The 20,695-nt window shown below is 33.7% G+C and overlaps 1 long non-coding RNA gene across 1 annotated transcript; it reads right to left on the bottom strand.

Annotated features, from left to right (window-relative positions):
* Window positions 1–132: 132 nt before the first annotated feature.
* Window positions 133–18,946, bottom strand: LOC145259295 (uncharacterized). Its single transcript, XR_013864153.1, has 2 exons — window positions 17,477–18,946; window positions 133–1,547 (listed from the first exon to the last, which is right to left on the bottom strand). It is a non-coding gene; the product is annotated as an uncharacterized LOC145259295 (long non-coding RNA).
* Window positions 18,947–20,695: the final 1,749 nt, after the last annotated feature.

Below are 20,695 nucleotides of genomic sequence, written 5' to 3'. Positions count from 1 at the left end.
TCAATATTCAATAATAGAGTAAAAATAGAAAAAATGGAAATTCAGAGTTTAATTAAAACAGAATCACAACAAAATTGATTGTTTGACAAAGAGTACGGATAATTACTAGTCTTTTCTTTAATCCATGGATTTTCAATGAATGACTCATCTCATCAGATAAAAATGTTGTTAGCAAAATAGATGTGGGTAATTATAAATTTTGCTTGTCAGCACATTAATTGAAAATTGAAATTGAGGTGAGTGTGTAAAAAAGGATACCCAAAGTTGAAATAATGAATATGCAGTAACATTTTGCTAACAGCATTTCTTCCGATGAGATGAGCCTTTCATAGAAAATCCATGGATTAAGGAAAATACTTTAATAATTATCTGTAATCCTCTGTCGAAGAATAAATTTTGTTTTAATTCTTCATTATTTTACTCAGAATTTCCATTTATATATAATTATTTATGTGTCCACATAAGCTGTTGGAATAGATATAATGTTTTATGTATTCACCACCAGTAATCACTTCAACATTGCTTAATACATGAGTACAGCTAGGTAGTAAGTTATTTATGGCAATTCAGCTACACAGAGGCTTCTGCGTTTCATCCCCATAGGGAATCGTCAGGTTAAAATGTTTTTAGTCTGACGATTCCTATGAGGATGAAATGCAGAAGCCTGTGTAGCTTAATTGCCATAAATATATTTCCATGAATTACTATGTGTGTGTGTGTGTGTGTGTGTGTGTGTGCGTGTGTGTGTGTGTTTTGTTTTGCTGCTATTTCATATTAAATATCTTAAAATCCAAACTTGTGATCCCTGTGGAAATGCCTCCCCACGAGGGCAAAGTAAGAAACAAGATCAAGTTTTAATGTGGAGAATTTACATCTCCATCAAAGCTCTGGAGTAGGACAAAAAATAAAAAATAAAAATAAAATAAAATAAAATAAATAAAATATAGCTTCAATCTAGACAGATTTCTCTTCCTCTGAACAGATCGTACACTATGATTCTAAACCGAAGAAAATCTAAAGACGTAGCCATGCTCATGCAAAAGAGATCAACCACAACTATTGCGATGGCCGTGGATCAACTCAAGAATTGGCAATTATAACAAAAAAAAAAAAAGAAGAGTTATTTGCCCATTTTTGCTGCTACTTTATCACGTGACCCCTGTGCTCTCCACTCACGTGACCCCTTTTTATCTGGCTCCTCTTCATTCAAAATAAATAAAGCCTACAAAGGCGAGTGTTCCGTACGTGTCGTATTTTTTAAATTAAGAATACGTGCAAGGATTAAATATTGTGATTCAACAGTCTGACTCAAGGTCAACAGGAATGTTACATTTTTGATTTTATTCCAAGAACTTCTTCATTTTTTTTTTCTTTTCTTTTCGCTGGCTAGGATTTAGATGTCGGAAAGGTGGATTGTAAATGGTGTGTCTTGCTCAAAGTACATGTCCTCGTTGTACTCAGACGTTTTGAAATTTGATAGAACCCTGGTCGGTGATGTTTGTTTCCCAAACTGAGTTGAGCCACGATACGATCCCTTCATTGTCAGTCTGAGAAAGAAAATAAAAAAAAATTCTCTTTTTTAAACAAAGATTATAGAAAGTTTGGTACTTTAAGCAGTATAAGGACCGTCCTATCGTCCAGGCAGTTTTTGGAAAATGCTGTAAAGCGCCGAATGAACGTTTCGTGATTTGCAAAAAAAACATAAATAATAAAAAACAAATTTAAAACACAAGACAATTTTCTAATTGAAAAATATATTATTTTTGTTATTACGAAGAAAAGTCAATGAAAATTTAATTAAAAACATTTTTTAAATTAAAAATATATTATTTCTATTATTTCGAAGATAAGTCAACGAAAAATTAATTGAAATATTTTTCAATGAAAAATATATTACAGTGTAACCCCGATATAAGAGACCAGAATATGAGAAAAACGGATATAAAAGAGATTTTCTCTGATTCCAAATCAGAGCCTGTGTTAATGTACACATAGGTACCCGGATATGTATTTCTGTTATTACGAAGACAAGTCAATAAAAAATTAATTTCAATGAAAAATATATTGTCTACGATAGCGTGTGTGTTATTTTCTGTGCCACGCTTACATTCGGGTCGTTTAATTGTTATGTACTTCCATTTCTTGTAATAAATAATTTTACCGAGAATTCTTCAGAAGTTTTGGTTTCGGTTATAGCTGAAGGAACTAAACTTATATATATATATATATATATATATATATATATATATATATATATATATATATATATATATATATATATATTCATAAGTTTGGGATTTTGGTTTCGATTCGAGTTTTTTTTTACATAGGCATCACCACATTATCAAGGCCAAGAGGCCACTCAAGGATAAGGGTTAAAGAGTGTACAGTAGAAATTGGACAATATAGTAATCATTAGTAATGAAAATTTGGTAAATTTGATAACTTATATGGAATGGCTCATCAAGAATTTATTTACATTAGACTTGAACACAACCATATTGTAGTCAGCCGGAAAGCAGGAAAACGGAAGACAATTCCACAGGCGTGCAGTTCTAAGAAAGAAGCTTTGTTCATGGAATCTACGTTTAGGTTTATGCACAGATAAAGAGTGGGGGGAATTATTGATAGTGTTTACAGCTAGACGAGTGTTTCTTGTGAAAGTTAGGCGAGGGGGGACCATAGACTGAAGTTCAGTCGAACACTTTCCATGAAAATAACGATACATCAGAGACAAACTCGCAACATCTCTTCTGTGAGATAGAGGTTGCAGCAAAGAGAAAAGGACATCTCCCACCAGGCCACGAAGTCTATTTTGAACTCTATCAAGGCAGGACAAGTCTTTTCTAGCAGCTCCTGCCCAGATGTGGCAACAGTATTCCATCCTTGGACGTACCTGGCTCTTATATAGATAGAGAATTGCATCAGCAGTGAGATATAGTGAGTTAATGAACCCAAGTCATATATTTTTTATTTTTGAAATCACAACTGTATAATATATAAAAATCGATAGAACATTACCTCTATAATAATATGTACGAAATCTGCAAGAATTAAAATGTCATATTTAAGCATACTTTATGAGCGGGCTATGCTGGCCGTCCCTGCTAGCTTAGGTAAATAGTTTTGCAGTTTTAACAAAAGAGCTACAATAATATCAGGGATTCTCCATTTATGCTGAACATCTACAGAATGCTAACATCAATATATTACATATGAATCAGTCTCCTGTGGAATTTATACAGGTTCTGCTAGTTTCTATTATTACGAAGATAATTCAAAAATTAATTGAAACTATTTTTTTGGTAAATTTTTACTTTCTTTATAGCTTAGCACTCATATTTAAAATAACGACTTTTATTGGTTTTCAGGTATGCTGGAAACAAATATCATATTAAAATTTGTGCAGGCACATAGTTTTTTGTATATTAATATATATTTTCCAATGTATTACTAATAATAAATGTTGATGGCGTTCGCCATTCTTAACGTGGGGAGGAAGAGATTACATTTGATAATAAAAAATCTTAATATCCAGAAAACTACTTGTCTGCGAAAAATTTAAATGTGATATTCGTTTTCAGCATACCCGAAAACCTACACAAGTCATAATTTTAAAGGTAAGTGTTGAGATGGAAAAAAAGTAATAAAAATAGCATTTTTTTATAATTAAAAATATATTATTTCTGTTATGAAGCTAATTCAATGGAAAATTAATTAAAAAATAAAAACTATTCTTTTTGTTGCTACAAAGAATAATTATTGGACAATTTGCACAAAACTATAAGAAAATTTAAACTCGATTAACACTGGCAAATCGTTTTCGCTGACTGCTATGATTTCTTCAGCGTTTCAGCACCTTCCGGCATTTTCCATAAACCACCCAGACGATTCCGACAATATGGTTCTTATACTGCATAAGTACTGAAAGTTTGATTGCAACAATTTTCACAGTCGTTTTGAAACCTAATCTGGCTCAAGGTCAACAGAAGTGAGTTAATTTCTGTTACAATTAATGTAGAAAAAAAAAAAAAAAATATATATATATATATATATATATATATATATATATATATATATATTTCTCCATTTCTGTTTCTCTCTTACTTTTCCTCTCTACCCTGCTCTAAGGAAGTCCGTCGACCTATTTCACAAATCCCAAAACTCCATCATGAAAAGTTTCCAAAAAAATACACGATTAAACCCAGATCTTCAACTTTCAACGTAGACCATGTCTCCTTCTCCAACATCAGGGGTCAACATTCTAACCTTCCAGAAATTGAAATCCAATTACAGGAGACTAAGCCAGCCATATTATTCCTAAGCGAAACTGGCATTGGACCGACTATTTCCCTAAAAGAGTTTGTAATTAAAGGATACTCCAACTTAGCATCCATATCTGATCCCTAAGATTGGCATGGGCATGGAATATATGCTTACATTAAAGATAGCTTTCTATGTGGTAAAGACATCTCCAAAGACGACCCAAATTTACCCTATATGTGCTCCTGGGTAGCACTTGCTAACATTACTGCGTTTATATTTGCCTCTCCCCCCCCCACACACACACAACAGCAGAGTTACTATCTTTAAGAGCATACCTGAGAAAATTGACCACATCCTGTCTGCTCATCCTTTGGCTAACATTCACATCTGTGGAAACTTCACTGTTCACAAGGTGGAATGGTTAACTCAAACAAGACCGATGATGAGAGGAGGTTCTGTCACAATTTCTCTATTGCTTATGACCTCACTCAGATTGTTCATGAACCCACCCGTGTGCTCAATACTGCCGGTTAGCATGCAAGTCTCCTAAATTTTTCCTCACAACTTGCCCTGAGCTATGTTCATCTTCTGTTCTGTCTCCACTGGAATCTTCTGACCACTCTGTTGTATCAGTTAAAATAAAAACGAAATGTAATAAGTCCTCAGACGTACCTCTCCATTGTACAGTATATCGATACTCTATGGCTGACTAGGATAGCTTCTGTGCATTTATATCAGATCTACCTCTGCGTTCCATGTTTAAAAAAGGTGTGTCCTCTATAGTATCAGACCTTATGGAATGGTTAATTGTAGGTATATACTGTTTCATACCCTCAAAAAAAATTCCAGCAAAAACCCAACAGCCAGCCATGGTTCTCTCTAGAATGTGCTGCTGCTATTGCGCACAGAAATCACTTTTTCCATTGCTTCCAACGTAACAGATGTACTAAGACTAAAGTCGCTTTCAGGACTGCCAGCAACCACAGTAAAAGAGTAATAAAGAATGCGAGAGAGTTGTATGCTCAGTCTGTCAAGTCCAAAGTGGCTGAGCAGCAGCTTGGTTCCCACCAGTTTTGGCAAATAGCAAACAGGATCTTGAACAGAAGCCTGTGCTTTATCCCAACCATCATCAATGGACCTGAGGTCATCTCGTCAGCATCAAACAAAGGCAAACTCTTTGCTAAGAACTTTGCAGCTAATTCTACCCTATACGCCCAAGGCTGCCAACCCCCGTATTTCCTCCTGTATCAGAAAACATGCTATGCAACATACAAATATCCATGCATGATGCTGCCAAGCTAATCAAAAACCTTGATTCCAGTAAAGCAACTGGCCCTGATGCAATTTCAATTATAGTGTCGAAAAAGCTTTGATCAGAACTAGCTCTCATACTTACAAAACTGTTTAAGCATTGTCTCAAGGAGAATTCTTTCCCAACACCCTGGAAAACCTCATCAATATACCCTGTATTTAAGAATTCAGGTGATAAGTCATCTCCCTCCCAGTGCAGACCAATAAGTCTCTTGTGCATCATGAGTAAATTACTGAAATCTGTGTTAAATAGAGAAGTAGTCAACCATCTCAGCAAAAATTACCTTCTTAGTGACATGCAATATGGTTTCCGTTCTGCTAGACTTACAGCAGATGTGCTTACGGTTATCATAGGATTAGTGAATTTCTCGATGGAGGCTTCCTTTTTTGAGCAATTGCTCTAGACATATCTAAGGCATTTGATAGGGTATAGAATAAAGGTCTACTTCACAAGATCTCCAGCTATGGTATAGCTGGAAATGTCTTCTCAATTATTAAATCATTTCTCTCTGATAGGTTCATAAGAGTAGTGGTTGATGAGCAGAAATCAGAAGCTCACAGTATTGATGCTGGAGTCCCTGAAGGGTCCATCCTGTGTCCAACTCTCTTCCTGATCTACATTAATGGTCTTCCACATCACATCCTTCAGATCATTTGTAAACATTTATGCTGACAACACAACCATCTATGTCAGCACATCAAAGGCCGTAAATGACCAAGCTCTCTCTGATTCTCTCTCCTCTGATCTTGAGCATGTGGTACAATGGGGTGGGGGGATGGTTACTTTTAATGTATCTAAAACCAAACTTCTATCTTTACATCCTCAATACTCTGATCTCTATCTGGCATCAATTGAAATGAATGGCTCTTGTCTTGGGGACGCTCCATGTTTTGAGAAGCTTCTGGGCTTGACCTTTACTCTTGATCTGAAATGGAACATCAAATCCGTTGCCAAGGTCGCTGGAAAAATGGTGGGATCCTTCTATCGATCCAGTAGATATCTTCTTGCTGATGCAATTCTCTACCTATATAATAGCCAGGTACGTCCAAGGATGAAGTATTGTTGCCACATCTGGGCAGGAGCTGCTAGAAAGGACTTATCCTGCCTTGATAGAGTTCAAAATAAACTTTGTAGCCTCATAGGGGATGCCCTTTTCTCTTCCCTGCAACCTCTTTCTCACAGAAAAGATGTTGCGAGCCTGTCTCTGATGTATCGTTATTTTCATGGCAAGTGCTTGTCTGAGCTCCAATCTCTGGTCCCCCTTTGCCAAACTTACACAAGAAACACTCGTCTAGCTGAAAATACTATCAATTATTTCCCCCACTCTTTATCTGCCCCTAAATCTAAGCGTAGATTTCATGAACAAAGCTTCTTTCTTAGAACTGCACATCTGTGGAACTCTGTTCTGTTTTCCTGCTTTCCAGCTGACTACAATATAGTCGTTTTCAAGTTCAGTATAAACAAGTTCTTGATGAGTCGTTCCCCTTAAGTAATCCGATTTATCAAATTTACACTATTAATGATTACTATATTGTCCCATTGACTACTATACACTCTTTAACCCTTATACTCGAGTGGCCTTGGACCTTGATAAGTGGGGACTTCTTTGTAAAAAAAAAAAAAAAAGAAAATAGGCGAGGAGAGGTAGCCTCAGAACTTTTATTTAACCAATATTCTGTTCGTTAATCCTCACATTACATGAGTTATATTTCTGACAAAGGGGAAATAATTACTGTTTTCTGGGATGACTTCTACAGCATCCATTATCATTCAATTGTCAATCGATTGATCTCATTAACCATTATCATCAGCATGGCATAACATCAAACGAAACTTCTGTGAACAGAGTTTTCATTTCAAAATAACTTCCGTGCAGACTACAGCATGGTCGTCTTCAAATCCAATGCCTAGTGCATAGATAAAGAATTTCATTCATTGACTTTTCATTTCACGAGTCACTGATGATTTGACAGATTTTTAATGGCTTTTTAAACAGTAAAAGGTCAATCCACTGCAATGAAACCATGGTAGTCTCTGAAATATGTAACATGGTTTATAATATATATATATATATATATATATATATATATATATATATATTTGAAAATCTTTTGGGGGATACAGAATTTTACAATAGCTAAATAAAAAACAAATTTTATCATAGTGAATTTTTGAAAAAAAAAGTGAAAGAGCCAGTTGACCCATTTTACGCCTCACTCAGTACGGATAAAGGGAGGTTTAATTATAATTTTAAAAAATAATATGGAATAGAAATATGGCGAGGGACACAAAAAATGCAAGAGGGAGAAAAAATTAAGTAGGGAAAGAATTGTCTAAAAGTTTTCTTTTTGCTTATGAAGAGAAGATCTAAATGACTTAATATATATTATTTTCGGATGAAATAATGATTGTGACTTGCTGAGAATGAAGTACACGTCAACACTGATTCTGGAAGCACACGGTTATTTATCAGGTGTTCACATATGGCCGAACCGTATGTATTATCCAAAACGTTTGATGGTGAAAAATCCAATCTCTGTGACTTCTGTCCAACGTATTGTGAATCACAAATACATTTAAATAAATAAACAATAAGGTTATTATAATGGGGAGGCAAGGTGCCTTTTCAAATTGATTATAGTCCCAGCAGAAAAAAATAACATGAGGATTCAATACAAAATAACGCTATCGAACAGCCAGTTTTATTTGTTTGGCAAATCTATCACTAATATTATCTAGCCAAGGTGGATGGTGATAAATAGGACATTTGTCTACTGTAGTTTTTGTGGCTTTATAGAAAATAGAAACATTGGTGCTTCTATATTTAAATAACGAAAAAATATTGAATTTCAAATAAAATGAATGGTGCCTACGTAAATGTCATGTCGCAAATAGTAAGATATCCAAAAATTATGGAAAACGATTAGATAGAAAATGAATTATTCATGAAAAACAGTTCCGATAAAGGCAAAATTACTTTGACAAGGTTACACGCTGAGGTGTGCATATTGGGTCACATGACATAAAGAAAGGGGAAGTAACTCAGTTAAAACACTATGTATAACAAACAGAATTTATTCAGAAAACAAAAAAAAAAACATAAAATATATATATAATTTGTGAATTTTCAAAAAATAACTTTTTTTAAAAACTTTTTGAATTTTGAATTTTTATATAAAAATTAACTGATTGAATTTTGGCATTAAACTTTGGAGGAATTGAAAAATTAACTACCTCAACTGTTAACTCTTCAATTCGAATCAGAAGATTTTGAAACCAAATCGCTAGATTTTACAAATGTCTTTTTTCATAATTAATTTTTTACTTTACCGTTTTCTGTAATTTTTTAATATGTTACTATTTGTGACATGACAATTACGTGGATACCATTTGTTTTTGTGATTAGATGATTTAGTTTGGAATAGGTCTTATGATCCAGTGTGTGAGAAGATCTTATTTGGTCTTGGAACATGTGTTCTGAAATGTTACCAAAGGATGTTAAAAATTAGTACAAACCTGTTCTGGGGAAGCTGGAAAGAAGAAGAAAGAAAAATAATGGCCACTGTTCTCTTTATATGGTTACGAGTTTGTCACGTGACATGCAAATGAGATGCTCTGGTAAAGAATAACAAAGCCTGAGTTTTGAAAGACTAGGAAATTTAGATTTGAACGTTGAAGAAACAAGTCTTATGAGCAATGAGTCGCATTTTGAAGTTGAGTTTAGACATCAGAGTGTTGGTGTTGAAATGACGTTTCTAAATTTTTAAGATGAGGATTGGTTATTTTATTTGTATTATCCTTCATCGGACTACTGTTCTCATCTTGAGTGTGATTTTCACAACGTTTCGGTCGATCTAACCTCCGACCTTCTTCAGGTGTATCTTGTCGAACTCGAGAATGTTTCTGTCGAACTCGGAATTTGGACGGAATTTCGAGCGGAACCCTTTATTTATTTCACAGGGGTAGCATGCTCTTGTTCCGTCAGCCATGACTTGATAGAGGTCCTAAGTAATTCGCAAATGTATATTTTCGGTTGCCCACACTGAGGATTGAACCTTCAACCTTCAGGAGAATATCACTTTTACAATTGATTTTTCCCAGTACTCTAACCATTGCGCCACGGGTCCTTGGTGTTGAATTTATTGACATCAGAATAAAGAGTAGGACAATTAACACTTGAGTGCTTTCATTCACAGTTTTACTTTAAATTCAATATTTTTTTGATTTTCTCCTCGTTTCTCTGTAGGTCAATCTTCCTTTTTTAACTCGGCTTTTAATTTTAGCCTGTGAAGGTGTCCCATAAATTTTATTTCGAATATCTCGTAATTATTTTCATCGCCATCAAACATTAGTCGGCTGGGGCCATAACCTGTTAAATGCATGTGGTGGTCGATATTAATAAAAGAAGGCAGGTCCACACACGGAGACGGATTATCAACATCTTTATTTTAAGAAAGTTAACACCGGAAAGAAAGAAACATGACTCCTTAAGGGGAGAGTCCTCAAACCAAAGGGGCATAACTCAGGATGCTAAGGTTTACTCTCTTAACACCAAAACTTTTTTTTTTTTTTTATTGGACTCCTCAACGTCTAAAGGATAGCCATTGTTTAATCTCATCATTCAGATAGGGCTTAGAACAAATCATTTAAGCCCTATGTGTAAGTGTTTTAATTAGTTATTTTCCCCTCGTTTTGTCCCCCCCCCCCACCATTTTTTTTTTTATCATAATTATACCTCAATTTAGCTTTGTTGAGCATTGTGCGAAACCAGTCAGCTGTCTCTTTTACTTTTTAAATTCATTATGGTAAAATTTGATCTTTATTTAACTATTATATATTACAACAGAAAAATGCAAGCATTAAAAGTAATATGGTTAAGCTTAAACATTGAAAAGTAAAGGACTAGTTGTTAAAACCGGAAAAGAAAAGGACAAGATATTCTAGTAAAAAATATAATAAATTTATAACATAAATATTGCAGCATTAAGAATTGATTATATAATGTTATAAATTGAATAAAAAAAAAACTCTTAATGCTGCAATATTTTACGTTATAAATTTATTATATTTTTTTACTAGAATATCTTGTCCTTTTCTTTTCCAATTTTAACAACTAGTCCTTTACTTTTCCATGTTTAAGCTTAACCATACTTGCATTTTTATATTGTAATCCATGATTTTTCCAGGCTTCTAATAAATTCACTTGTTCTTTGTTGAATTTCAATCTTATTTTTTGCCCCGTAAAGACTTATGTAATAACAATGTACGGCACTCGTCTGCTTTCAATAAAATCCCCTTCAATTATCTCCCTTTCATGCTTTCATTCTCTCTGTTTCACTTGTTACTTCTCTTGTGAATTAATAGCAACAGTAGTCGCTCACTTCCTTACATAGTTTTACGATTTTTAACACCAGAAAATTCATCATAAGTATTTTTTTACTGGACGAAAATTTATAATTTTTTTTTTTTTCACAATATAGCTGAGAAGGTGATTTATAAACTTTAATAATTGTTTGAAATTTGGTCGCAAAAATGAGTGAGCGGTAAAGTTTTAAAAACAGTTTTAAATGACTAAAACTGCCACTTAACCATATATTCAAACACGGTAGTTTGAATGAGATATATATATATATATATATATATATATATATATATATATATATATATATATTTTGTGTACAGAAAGTTGTTAGTTGAGACAGGTCATTGGTACCGTCGGTTTCAAGCCCGATAATAAGGCCCGTTTAAGGTATCCTTATCAAGCTCTCTTCAGCCAATATTCGGTTATAAGATAGACGAATATTGGCTGAAGAGAGCTTAATAAGGATACCAATATTCCGGTTATAAGATAGACGAATATTGGCTGAAGAGAGCTTGATAAGGATACCTTAAACGGGCCTTATTATCGGGCTTGAAACCGACGGTACCAATGACCTGTCTCAACTAACAACTTTCTGTACACAAAATATAAGTACGCTCTTAAAATTTGGATTTTCCTTTTAATTGAGCACTCTGCTGGAATTCTTTTTCCAAAAAAACTAATCATATATATATATATATATATATATATATATGATATACATCACTTATTTTACTACTTCTTTCCTGCATATTAATTTTTACTTTTTTTTTTACAAACAACCAATCAAGGGAGATAATAAACACATGAAATAAAAATAAACATGCTGTAACAGTTGCAATAATGGCAGAACACAGCGATTTGCAAATTGCACAATTTCTTAAAGTCGCCCAATCACTTTGTGTTTAAAATTAGAAAAAGAGTTAGAAGATAATGATGGCAAAATTTCTCCTGTTGCTAAACGTAAAAAGCACCAGCAATGTTGTGACAGCATTAGAACACATGATTGTATTCAACAAGTTCAGAATATCAAATCTGTTGCCAAGGCCGCTGGAAAAATGGTCGGATCCTTCTATCGATCCAGTAGATATCTCACTGCTGATGCAATTCTCTATCTATATAAGAGCCAGATACGTCCAAGGATGGAATACTGTTGCCACATATGGGCAGGAGCTGCTAGAAAAGACTTGTCCTGCCTTGATAGAGTTCAAAATAGACTTCGGGGCCTGGTGGGAGATGTCCTTTTCTCTTCGCTGTAACCTCTATCTCACAGAAGAGATGTTGCGAGTTTGTCTCTGCTTTATCGTTATTTCCATGAAATGGTCCCCTCTCACCAAACTTTCATAAGAAACACTAGACTAGCTGAAAACATTATCAATAATTTTCCCCACTCTTTATCTGTGCCTAAACCTAAACATAGCTTCCATGATCAAAGCTTCTATCTTAGAACTGCACGCCTGTGGAATTGTCTTCCGTTTTCCTGCTTTCCAGCTGTCTATAATATGGTTGTCTTCAAGTCCAACGTGAACAAGTTTCTGATGAGCCGTTCCACTTAAGTTAACAAATTTACCGAACTTCCATTACTATCGATTACTATATTGTCCTTTTGACTACTCTACACTCTTTAACCCTTATCCTTGAGTGGCCTATCGGCCTTGATAAGTGGTGACGCCTACGTAAAAAAAAAAAAAAGGTCAATGGGGTCAATTGCAAAAAATCTCGGTGTCTCCGAAGCCACAATTTGAAGAACTTTCCATAAAAATCTTCAATACAAGTCCTATGTGATGAAAAGAAGCCAGTTTATGTCCGATACGACCAAAGAAAATAGTTTAGTAAGATTCAAAAGAATCTGCCCCATCACGTAAGGCTCAAACGATTCAGGAATGGTTAACAGAACATTTTTATGATCACATTAATCCCAACTTGGGGCTTCCAAGCTCTCAAGACCATAATCCATTGGATTATTACGTGTGGGGCATTTGTTGAAAGAGATGTTAATACACATCCTCAAAAACACCAAAGATTCTCTGAAAGCATTCATAGTCAGAGCAATGGACAAAATCGACAAGGACCATCTTATACGTGCCAGTCAAAGGTTTAGGTCTCGAATAGAAGCTGTCATTGAAGCAGCGGGATATTTCATTGAATGAAAGAGTGTTGCTTATGTACCAACGTCATTTTATTTAATTACAAATGCGTTGTTGCTTATATTTTTTTATCATCCTTAAACATTTAATAAATGTTTTTAAACATGGACACTGGACGCACCCTGCACACACACACATATATATATATATATATATATATATATATATATATATATATATATATATATATGAGCAAACAGTTAATAAAATATGTTAAAAACACTTTGAAATGAGTTAAAAACATATTTAATCGGAAAAGGAACCTTTTCAGATTAAATATGTTTTTAACTCATTTCAAAGTGTTTTTTAACATATTTTAATAACTGTGGCTCATATTATAAGCTTTATTTCCTATTTGGTTTTATCGAGCTTTTACATCTGGCTGAGATAATTTTATAAATATTAATTCTTTAATATTTATAATATACTTTAATTTTACCATCTTGGATCATTTTGGTAAATTTAATTGTAATTTTTATTTTATATATATATATATATATATATATATATATATATATATATATACATATATATATATATATATATATATATATATATATATATATATATAATCATGAAATCCATTCTTATGAATGCCTCAAGGAGGATCTTCAGTGATGCATTGCTCTTATTGTTGATTTTTGGTTTTGCATCATATCAACTCATCAGGTCGTCTCCTTGAAAGCTATCAGCCTATCAGCTACATGTGCCGATATTGCAAAAGCATTGTGTTCTGTAAATACTTACAAAAATATCTACAAAAAGACGGATCAGTGTTAAGCTTTGTAATATACATTACTTAAATCTGGAATTGCATATCTCATTGATCGCATAAAACATGGAAACGCCTGTTAACAAATATTCACCAGTGCTTCTGCAGAGCAAGTATTATTTTAATTAAAGTTAAATTTATTGCACATACATGCGATAGAGAAGTTGTCTACCATCTCAGCAAAAAAAAAAAACCTATTCAACGACAAGCACTCATTGCCGAGTTCATGTTCTTTGACGCGTCCAGAGTCAGATCAGTGTTGCTGACCAGACTCCGGACATGCCAAATTGTCTCCTTGAAAGTTATCACAAAAAAAGTTGTATTCTGACAATCTTTGGCTTTTATTTTTGACGACAACCAGCATCTTCTATTACATAAATCTAAAACGTCTGTTTGTTTGTGTGTGTGTTGGTGTGTTTGTGTGTTCGTGTGTCTGCTAAAACTTTTGTCAGCCGCATCTGACTGGGTCGAAACCGATACCATCTGAAGGAGCAATCCCTCGGATGCATACTATGTGAAAATTAGAAAAAAAAAAAAAAAAAAAAAAATTCTGAACCATTTCTTGGAAAGGGGGGGTCACTTTTCGCGTCACGATTTTCACAAGTCATGCATGCATATCAAACTGAAAGTTTGTTTAAAAACGTTATTTTGAAGCGTCATGACGTCATAAGTTGTTGTGGACGTGACAATTAGCTTTTTTTATCTTCGTTTTTTTCTTTCATGTTTCAGGTTCAAACCCAACTGCTGCAGCTCATTTTTTTTTTTTTTTGATCGCACAAGCTGCTGTTTTGATTGAAAGAAAAGTTTCCATTCATAAATTATTTTTTTTTTAGGAAGGGAATCTTGTTTCCCTTCTGCCAAAATATCTAGTGGGAAGGTTGTTTTTTTTTTTTGTGAGGGTATCGATGAAAGTGCTCAATATAGTATAGCAACGCCGGGTATACATGCTAGTCATACTATGGCAGCCTGGAACCCTCCCATAAAAAAAAGATGAATTAAACGACTTTTGTTTGAATCAAAATAGCAGCGAGTGCTCATGTGACTGCAAAAAAAGAAAAAAAAAAATAGCTGCGGTAGGCAGGCTCGAACCTGAAACACTAAAAAAAAAAGAAGGGTAAAACGTTACTGATAAACGCTTTTGCCCATCAGACCATGACAATTTATGACGTCATGACCCTTCAAAATGACGTTTTTATGCATAGTTTCCGTTTGATACGCTTATGTGACTTGTGACAATCACAATGCAAAAGAGACCGTCCTTGCAAGAAATAGTCCAGCTGATCATCACAGAATTAATCTTTTTTCTAATTTTCACATATTATGCGTCCGAGGCATCGCTCTTTCAGATGGTACTGGTTTCGACTCGATCTGATTAAATGAAAGATGGGGAATAAATTTCATTTTTTTCTTTTTTCTTTCTTTCTTAATCTTCCCCTTAAAATTTTCCTTATTGTTCTGATGATATAATAAAGTTATATATAACTTTTATTCCCCATCTTTCATTTAATACATTTGTTTGCTCCTCTTAATAGTGTTGAGCATTTTTTTCTTGGTAAGTTTTACTTTGTTAAAGATATATTCTTTGATAACAATTATATATATATATATATATATATATATATATATATATATATATATATATATATATACGTTTTATTTTTTATTACCATATCTTTCTGTTAAGTTACATTATTGTTTCAGCTACCCGGCCGTTTTTTTTTGGCCGTCCGTAGCTTCCTCAGACTTTTACAGACTTTACGTCTTTGTAAAAGTCTGAGGAAGCTACGGACGGCCAAAAATACGGCTGGGTAGCTGAAACAATAATGTAACTTAACAGAAAGATACGATAATAAAAAATAAAACGCATATTTGCTCTACAACAGTATTGAGCAGTTTCTTCAGTTTTTATTAATTACCATTTCTACTAAATATATATATATATATATATATATGTATACAATTATATAAATGCAACTGTGTGTGTGTGTATGTGTGTGTGTGTGTGTGTGTGTGTGTGTGTGTGTGTGTGTGTGTGTGTGTGTGTCAGTGAGTGAGTTCCATATAGACTCTGAAACAGCTGAACAGATTTTCTTTAAAATTTACAGAACTTTAGTGTATAAGTCTGGGAGTGATTTTAGTTAATTTTTTTCTCAGAGTACCCCCAATAATTACCGATAATCGATAATCGAAATCGTTATTTTAATTTATCTATCATCGGCAAAGCCATTTTTTCCCCCCATGTTGTCGCTTAGCGACAATGATAGAACAACAGGCCATGAAAATTCTACTGTGGGTAAGTTGATAGCAGGGTTTTTTTTTCTTTCTTTTTTTTTGCCTGACGTGATCTGTAGGTCCAAACTTCCTTTTTTTTTTTTCATTAACTGCAAAGAATTTTATAAGACTTGAAAATTTACGTGTTTTTTTTTTTTGTTTTTTTTTTTTGCATGACATGGTCTCATGGTCTGTAGGTTCAACCCCCACACGTAAATTTTTTAATGTTTTTTTTTTTTTTTTTCATTAACTGGAAAGAAGTTTATATAAAATAATTTTATAAAAATTAAAAAAAAAAACAGTAGGTTCTCTAGAGTGCAATGTAGACTAGAATAACATATATTTTGGACCAAGTTATTGCATGGGGGCATGTGAAGCTTCCTCCTGGGCGATTTCACAAAGTTTCATGACAATAAAAATATAGGAATGTGAAATATTCGTTGATCATCATTCAATCCTGGACAACGTCAGATCTCCCTGCTATATATATATATTGTTCATCTTTCATTTAATATTATGTATGAAGATAAGAGCATGTTTAAGATTATTTGTACATGCAGAATTCACTCCTAAACTAATTAACCGATCATTATGCATTTTTTCATATATTATGCGTCCGAGACATCTGGAAGACATCTGTTAGGCAGAATGATGGGAAGTGTGGGCTATATTTATTTTAATTTATTTTTAAGCAAAGAACACAAAAAAAAATCGGATATTTTTATTTTTCGCAGAATTTTTACAAAAAATTATCATACATCAATTGAACACTGAAATATTTCAGATTTGCTTTAAATTTAACCCATAGATGCCAATTGTTGTGGAGACGCCCACTAATTAATATAGGCGGGTGAGTGAGATATATAAAGGTATCAATCACCAATACCGGGGGAGTTCGGCAACCGACCGCCAAATAGGCAAGACGCCTATATTGCCTCCAGTAAGACATGCAACACGCCACCTGCCGGAATATCTCCAACTGAAGACATGTAAATATGTATATAACTTTTCTTCCTAATATATAGTTGTATACCTTTACTTTCCGTATTTTTCTTAATTATTTTTGTAGACACAACACCAATTAAGCAAGATTCCTTGAATTTTAATTTCCTCTTTAGATCCCTTAATCTTAAGTCTTATATCATAGACAGATTCTGATGGATTTCGGTTAAAATAGGAATAAGCATTCTAGACATTAAGTTTAGTCGCACCATATGTTGATTTTAATCTTTGCAAGAGACATGAAAGTGGTGTCAAAATATTCAGGGAAGTATTTTTAGCTATCATGGGACGGGTATTCTTCTAGTTCGCGATAAAAATTCTGAATTAAAATTTGATATTCACTTCACCTTTTAATGCGGATTGATTTTATGGCCGTTGGTTCGATATTTATTTCAAACTGGTACTTCTCGTGTGACATCACCAAGTCGGTTTCCTGGAATCTTTGGGGAAAAAGAAGATGATGAAGATAAGGAAGATGATGAAGATAAGGAAGATGATGAAGATAAGGAAGATGATGAAGATACAGAGAAAAACAATATTGAAAGGAATCAAAAAGAACAGAAAGAAAAAAAGAAACATTAAAATTACAAATAGTTCAAGCTCCTCGACTTGACATTCATAGACAACATGAATTGGAGCAAATACATGGAAGACATTGCCAAGGGTGCCGCAAAGAACCTTTGTAATTTGTGTTTTATTTTATTTATTTATTTATTTGTAATTTGTGTTTTGTTTTGATTTTTCTTAGCATTCCTCCCCCTACCCCCCCAAAAAATGAGAAAAGAAAAATGAATACAAATTACAAACTTTTCTATAATTAGGATGTATTTCACCAAAAGTCACAGAAAAAAATGATTTCTAAAGTTTTTTTTTTTATTGCATTTTCACCCCAAACAAGGCACAGTGCCACTTTGATATAGGCGAGCTACTATCTAGGACATAATTTGCAGGGGTACTATGTAGGAAGTTGAGCTGTTTACATTACACTTGAACTTCGGCATGTCAGTACAGTTTCAGGAAGCAGGAACCCGGAAGGGAATTCCAAAGTCTAGCAGTTCTGGGAAATAAACTATTAGAGTGTAAGGCTTTCTTACTTATATCTAGTGAAGAGGTGGGACTTTGCTGCTTGTTAGGTTTGTCGGGAGTATTTACATCGAGGGGGCACAAGAGCTTGTAGTTCGTCAGAGCATCCATCATTAAAATACTTGTAAAACAGGTAGAAAGATGCAACATTTCATCGATGGGACAGCAGTTGAAGCCTAGCTGATAGTGCGGAACCTATTAGGTTGGCGACTCTCTTTTGAACCTTTTCTAAGAGGGAGAGACTAGCAGCAGATGCACTATCCAAAATGTGGTAACAATACTCCATACATAGGCGAATGGTAGCCTTGTAGAGGTACAGGATACTCGCAGACGTAAGTAACTTTCTAGCACGGTAGAGAGAGCCCACCTTCTTTGCAGCAGCCTTGGCAATGCCTTCAATGTATTCGTTCCAACTCATATTCCCTGAGAAAGAGGAGTTTGAACGGAGTACTTTCAGGTAATATATCATTAGTGGTTGAGAAGGTTTCTTGTAATTATTAAAGGAAAGAAGTTTAGTCTTGGCAGCATTGAATGTTCCTATTTACTATGCCTCCCCACGGGACAGAGTTAGACACCAGGGTCGTTCTTTAATGAGGAGAAAAGGAACAAAAATAAAAATTGTCTCAGTCGTGAAGGATTTCTCCTCCACTGACAGAGAACAAGAAATTGAAATGCAGCATCTGAAGAACAGATACTACACTTTGATCTTGTCCCGAAGGCCAAGTAGCATTGAATGTTACCAACCATTTTTACTCCCACCACAGACTTTTCATTTTCAACCTTACAAAATAATGCTTTCAAAGAATGTGGTTGACTCGTGTTCGCAGTTACGCGCTAACCACGTGATACACATTAATCAGATTTGGTTTTGATGCAGTCGTCAACAAGATCGGACGTTCAATTTTCTCTTCTATAAAATTTCATTGTTTGAATAAGATTCAAAGAAAATATTTTCTTAGTTTCAGTTATTTTTATTTATTTATTTATTTATTTATTTGGAAAGAAATTGATATGTTAAGTAATCGAATGGGCACTTTGGAGAGTTTACAAATATTAAAGAAAATGTTTTGCGCTGGAAAAAATGTCTGCAAATCAAATTCATCAACTTGTTTCAAAATTCATCAGGTGCTTATTTGAAATCAAACCTATTTTCAAAACAAAAAAAAATACTGAAAAAATCTTTAAAAATCATGTACGTACCTGTCACGAAATGAAGATGACATATTCCAAAAATCATATAAATTGATCAATTAGCTTTTTTTTTGTTGTTAAACTAAAAATATCAAATTTTATGAGTAAGCGATCTTTTATGTTTTAATCCGCCATGTTTAATAAATAAGGGGGAGACAACTCAAAATCAGCTAACATTTCCTATTAAAATTGTTAAAAATCGTTAAAGAAAACATTTTCTTTATGAAAATAAAACTAATTGATCAATTTATGTGATTTTTAGAATATGAAATCTTTATTCCATGATGGGTACATCATAACGATGTTTTTGCAATTTAGTATTTTTATTTTTTTCCAATTTTTTAAAATAGGTTTTATTCTAAATAAGTACCATTAATTATTTTAAAACTTTAGAGTTACCAGCCAAAAATATTAAGTTTAAAAAATAAAACTTCGCCTCATTATTATATGAACACACCCTTTGCAACAAAAAAAAAAAAAAAAAAAAAAAAAAGTACCAAAAATTGATGATTGGTTTTCATTTGGATTCTCCACATTATAACTCTCATTTTGATCGTTATTTTCACAACAATTTTACTGCTATAACCTTTTGTTTTATGGAAATCACTCCAGACAAAACGTGAAGCCACTTGATGTACATATTTACTATGCCTCCCCATGGGACAGAGTTAGACACCAGGGTCGTTTTTTAACACGGAGAAAAGGTACAAAAATAAAAATTGTCTCAGTCGTAAAGGATTTCTCCTCCACCGAAAGAGAACAAGAAATAGTAGTGCAGAATCTGAAGAACAGATGGTATTTATTTGCTCCCCCACCGAGCAAATTAGGCACAAGGCCAATTTTTAATGTGAGGAGTGAAGGGAGGGGGAAGGGAAAATGGGGACCAGCTCCCGAGAGGTGGGAAATGGGAGCTGGTTAAAGGTCAGGCATGTGGGGTTGCCCCCACATCTGGTCTTTGCTAGTCATAGCTAGTCATAGCTAGTCATAGCTTGCAGTATCTGCCGGAACAGATACTACACTTTGATCTTGTCCCGAAAAGGGAGAGTAAGGAGCTAACAAGAACGAATTATTATCGTAAATAAAGAAGATGCCTATTGACTTTAGTCTTAAAAAGACCAAGATTAAAGATTTAGGGGGGGGGCGGTTCACATCTTAGTTTTTTTTTTATACATATTAAAATATACTGGAATGATGAACTAAGATATTTTTAAATTTGGGTCGCAAACGTTAACGACTTATCTGATCTTTATCAATTTTTTTTGAAAAAAAAAAAAAAAAAAGTTGAAAAATAT

This window comes from Euprymna scolopes, chromosome 34 (genome assembly GCF_053919585.1).
Source record: "Euprymna scolopes isolate OS-2025 chromosome 34, ASM5391958v1, whole genome shotgun sequence".
Classification (NCBI taxonomy): Eukaryota; Metazoa; Mollusca; class Cephalopoda; order Sepiida; family Sepiolidae; genus Euprymna; species Euprymna scolopes.
This window is presented reverse-complemented; position numbering and strand designations above follow the sequence as displayed.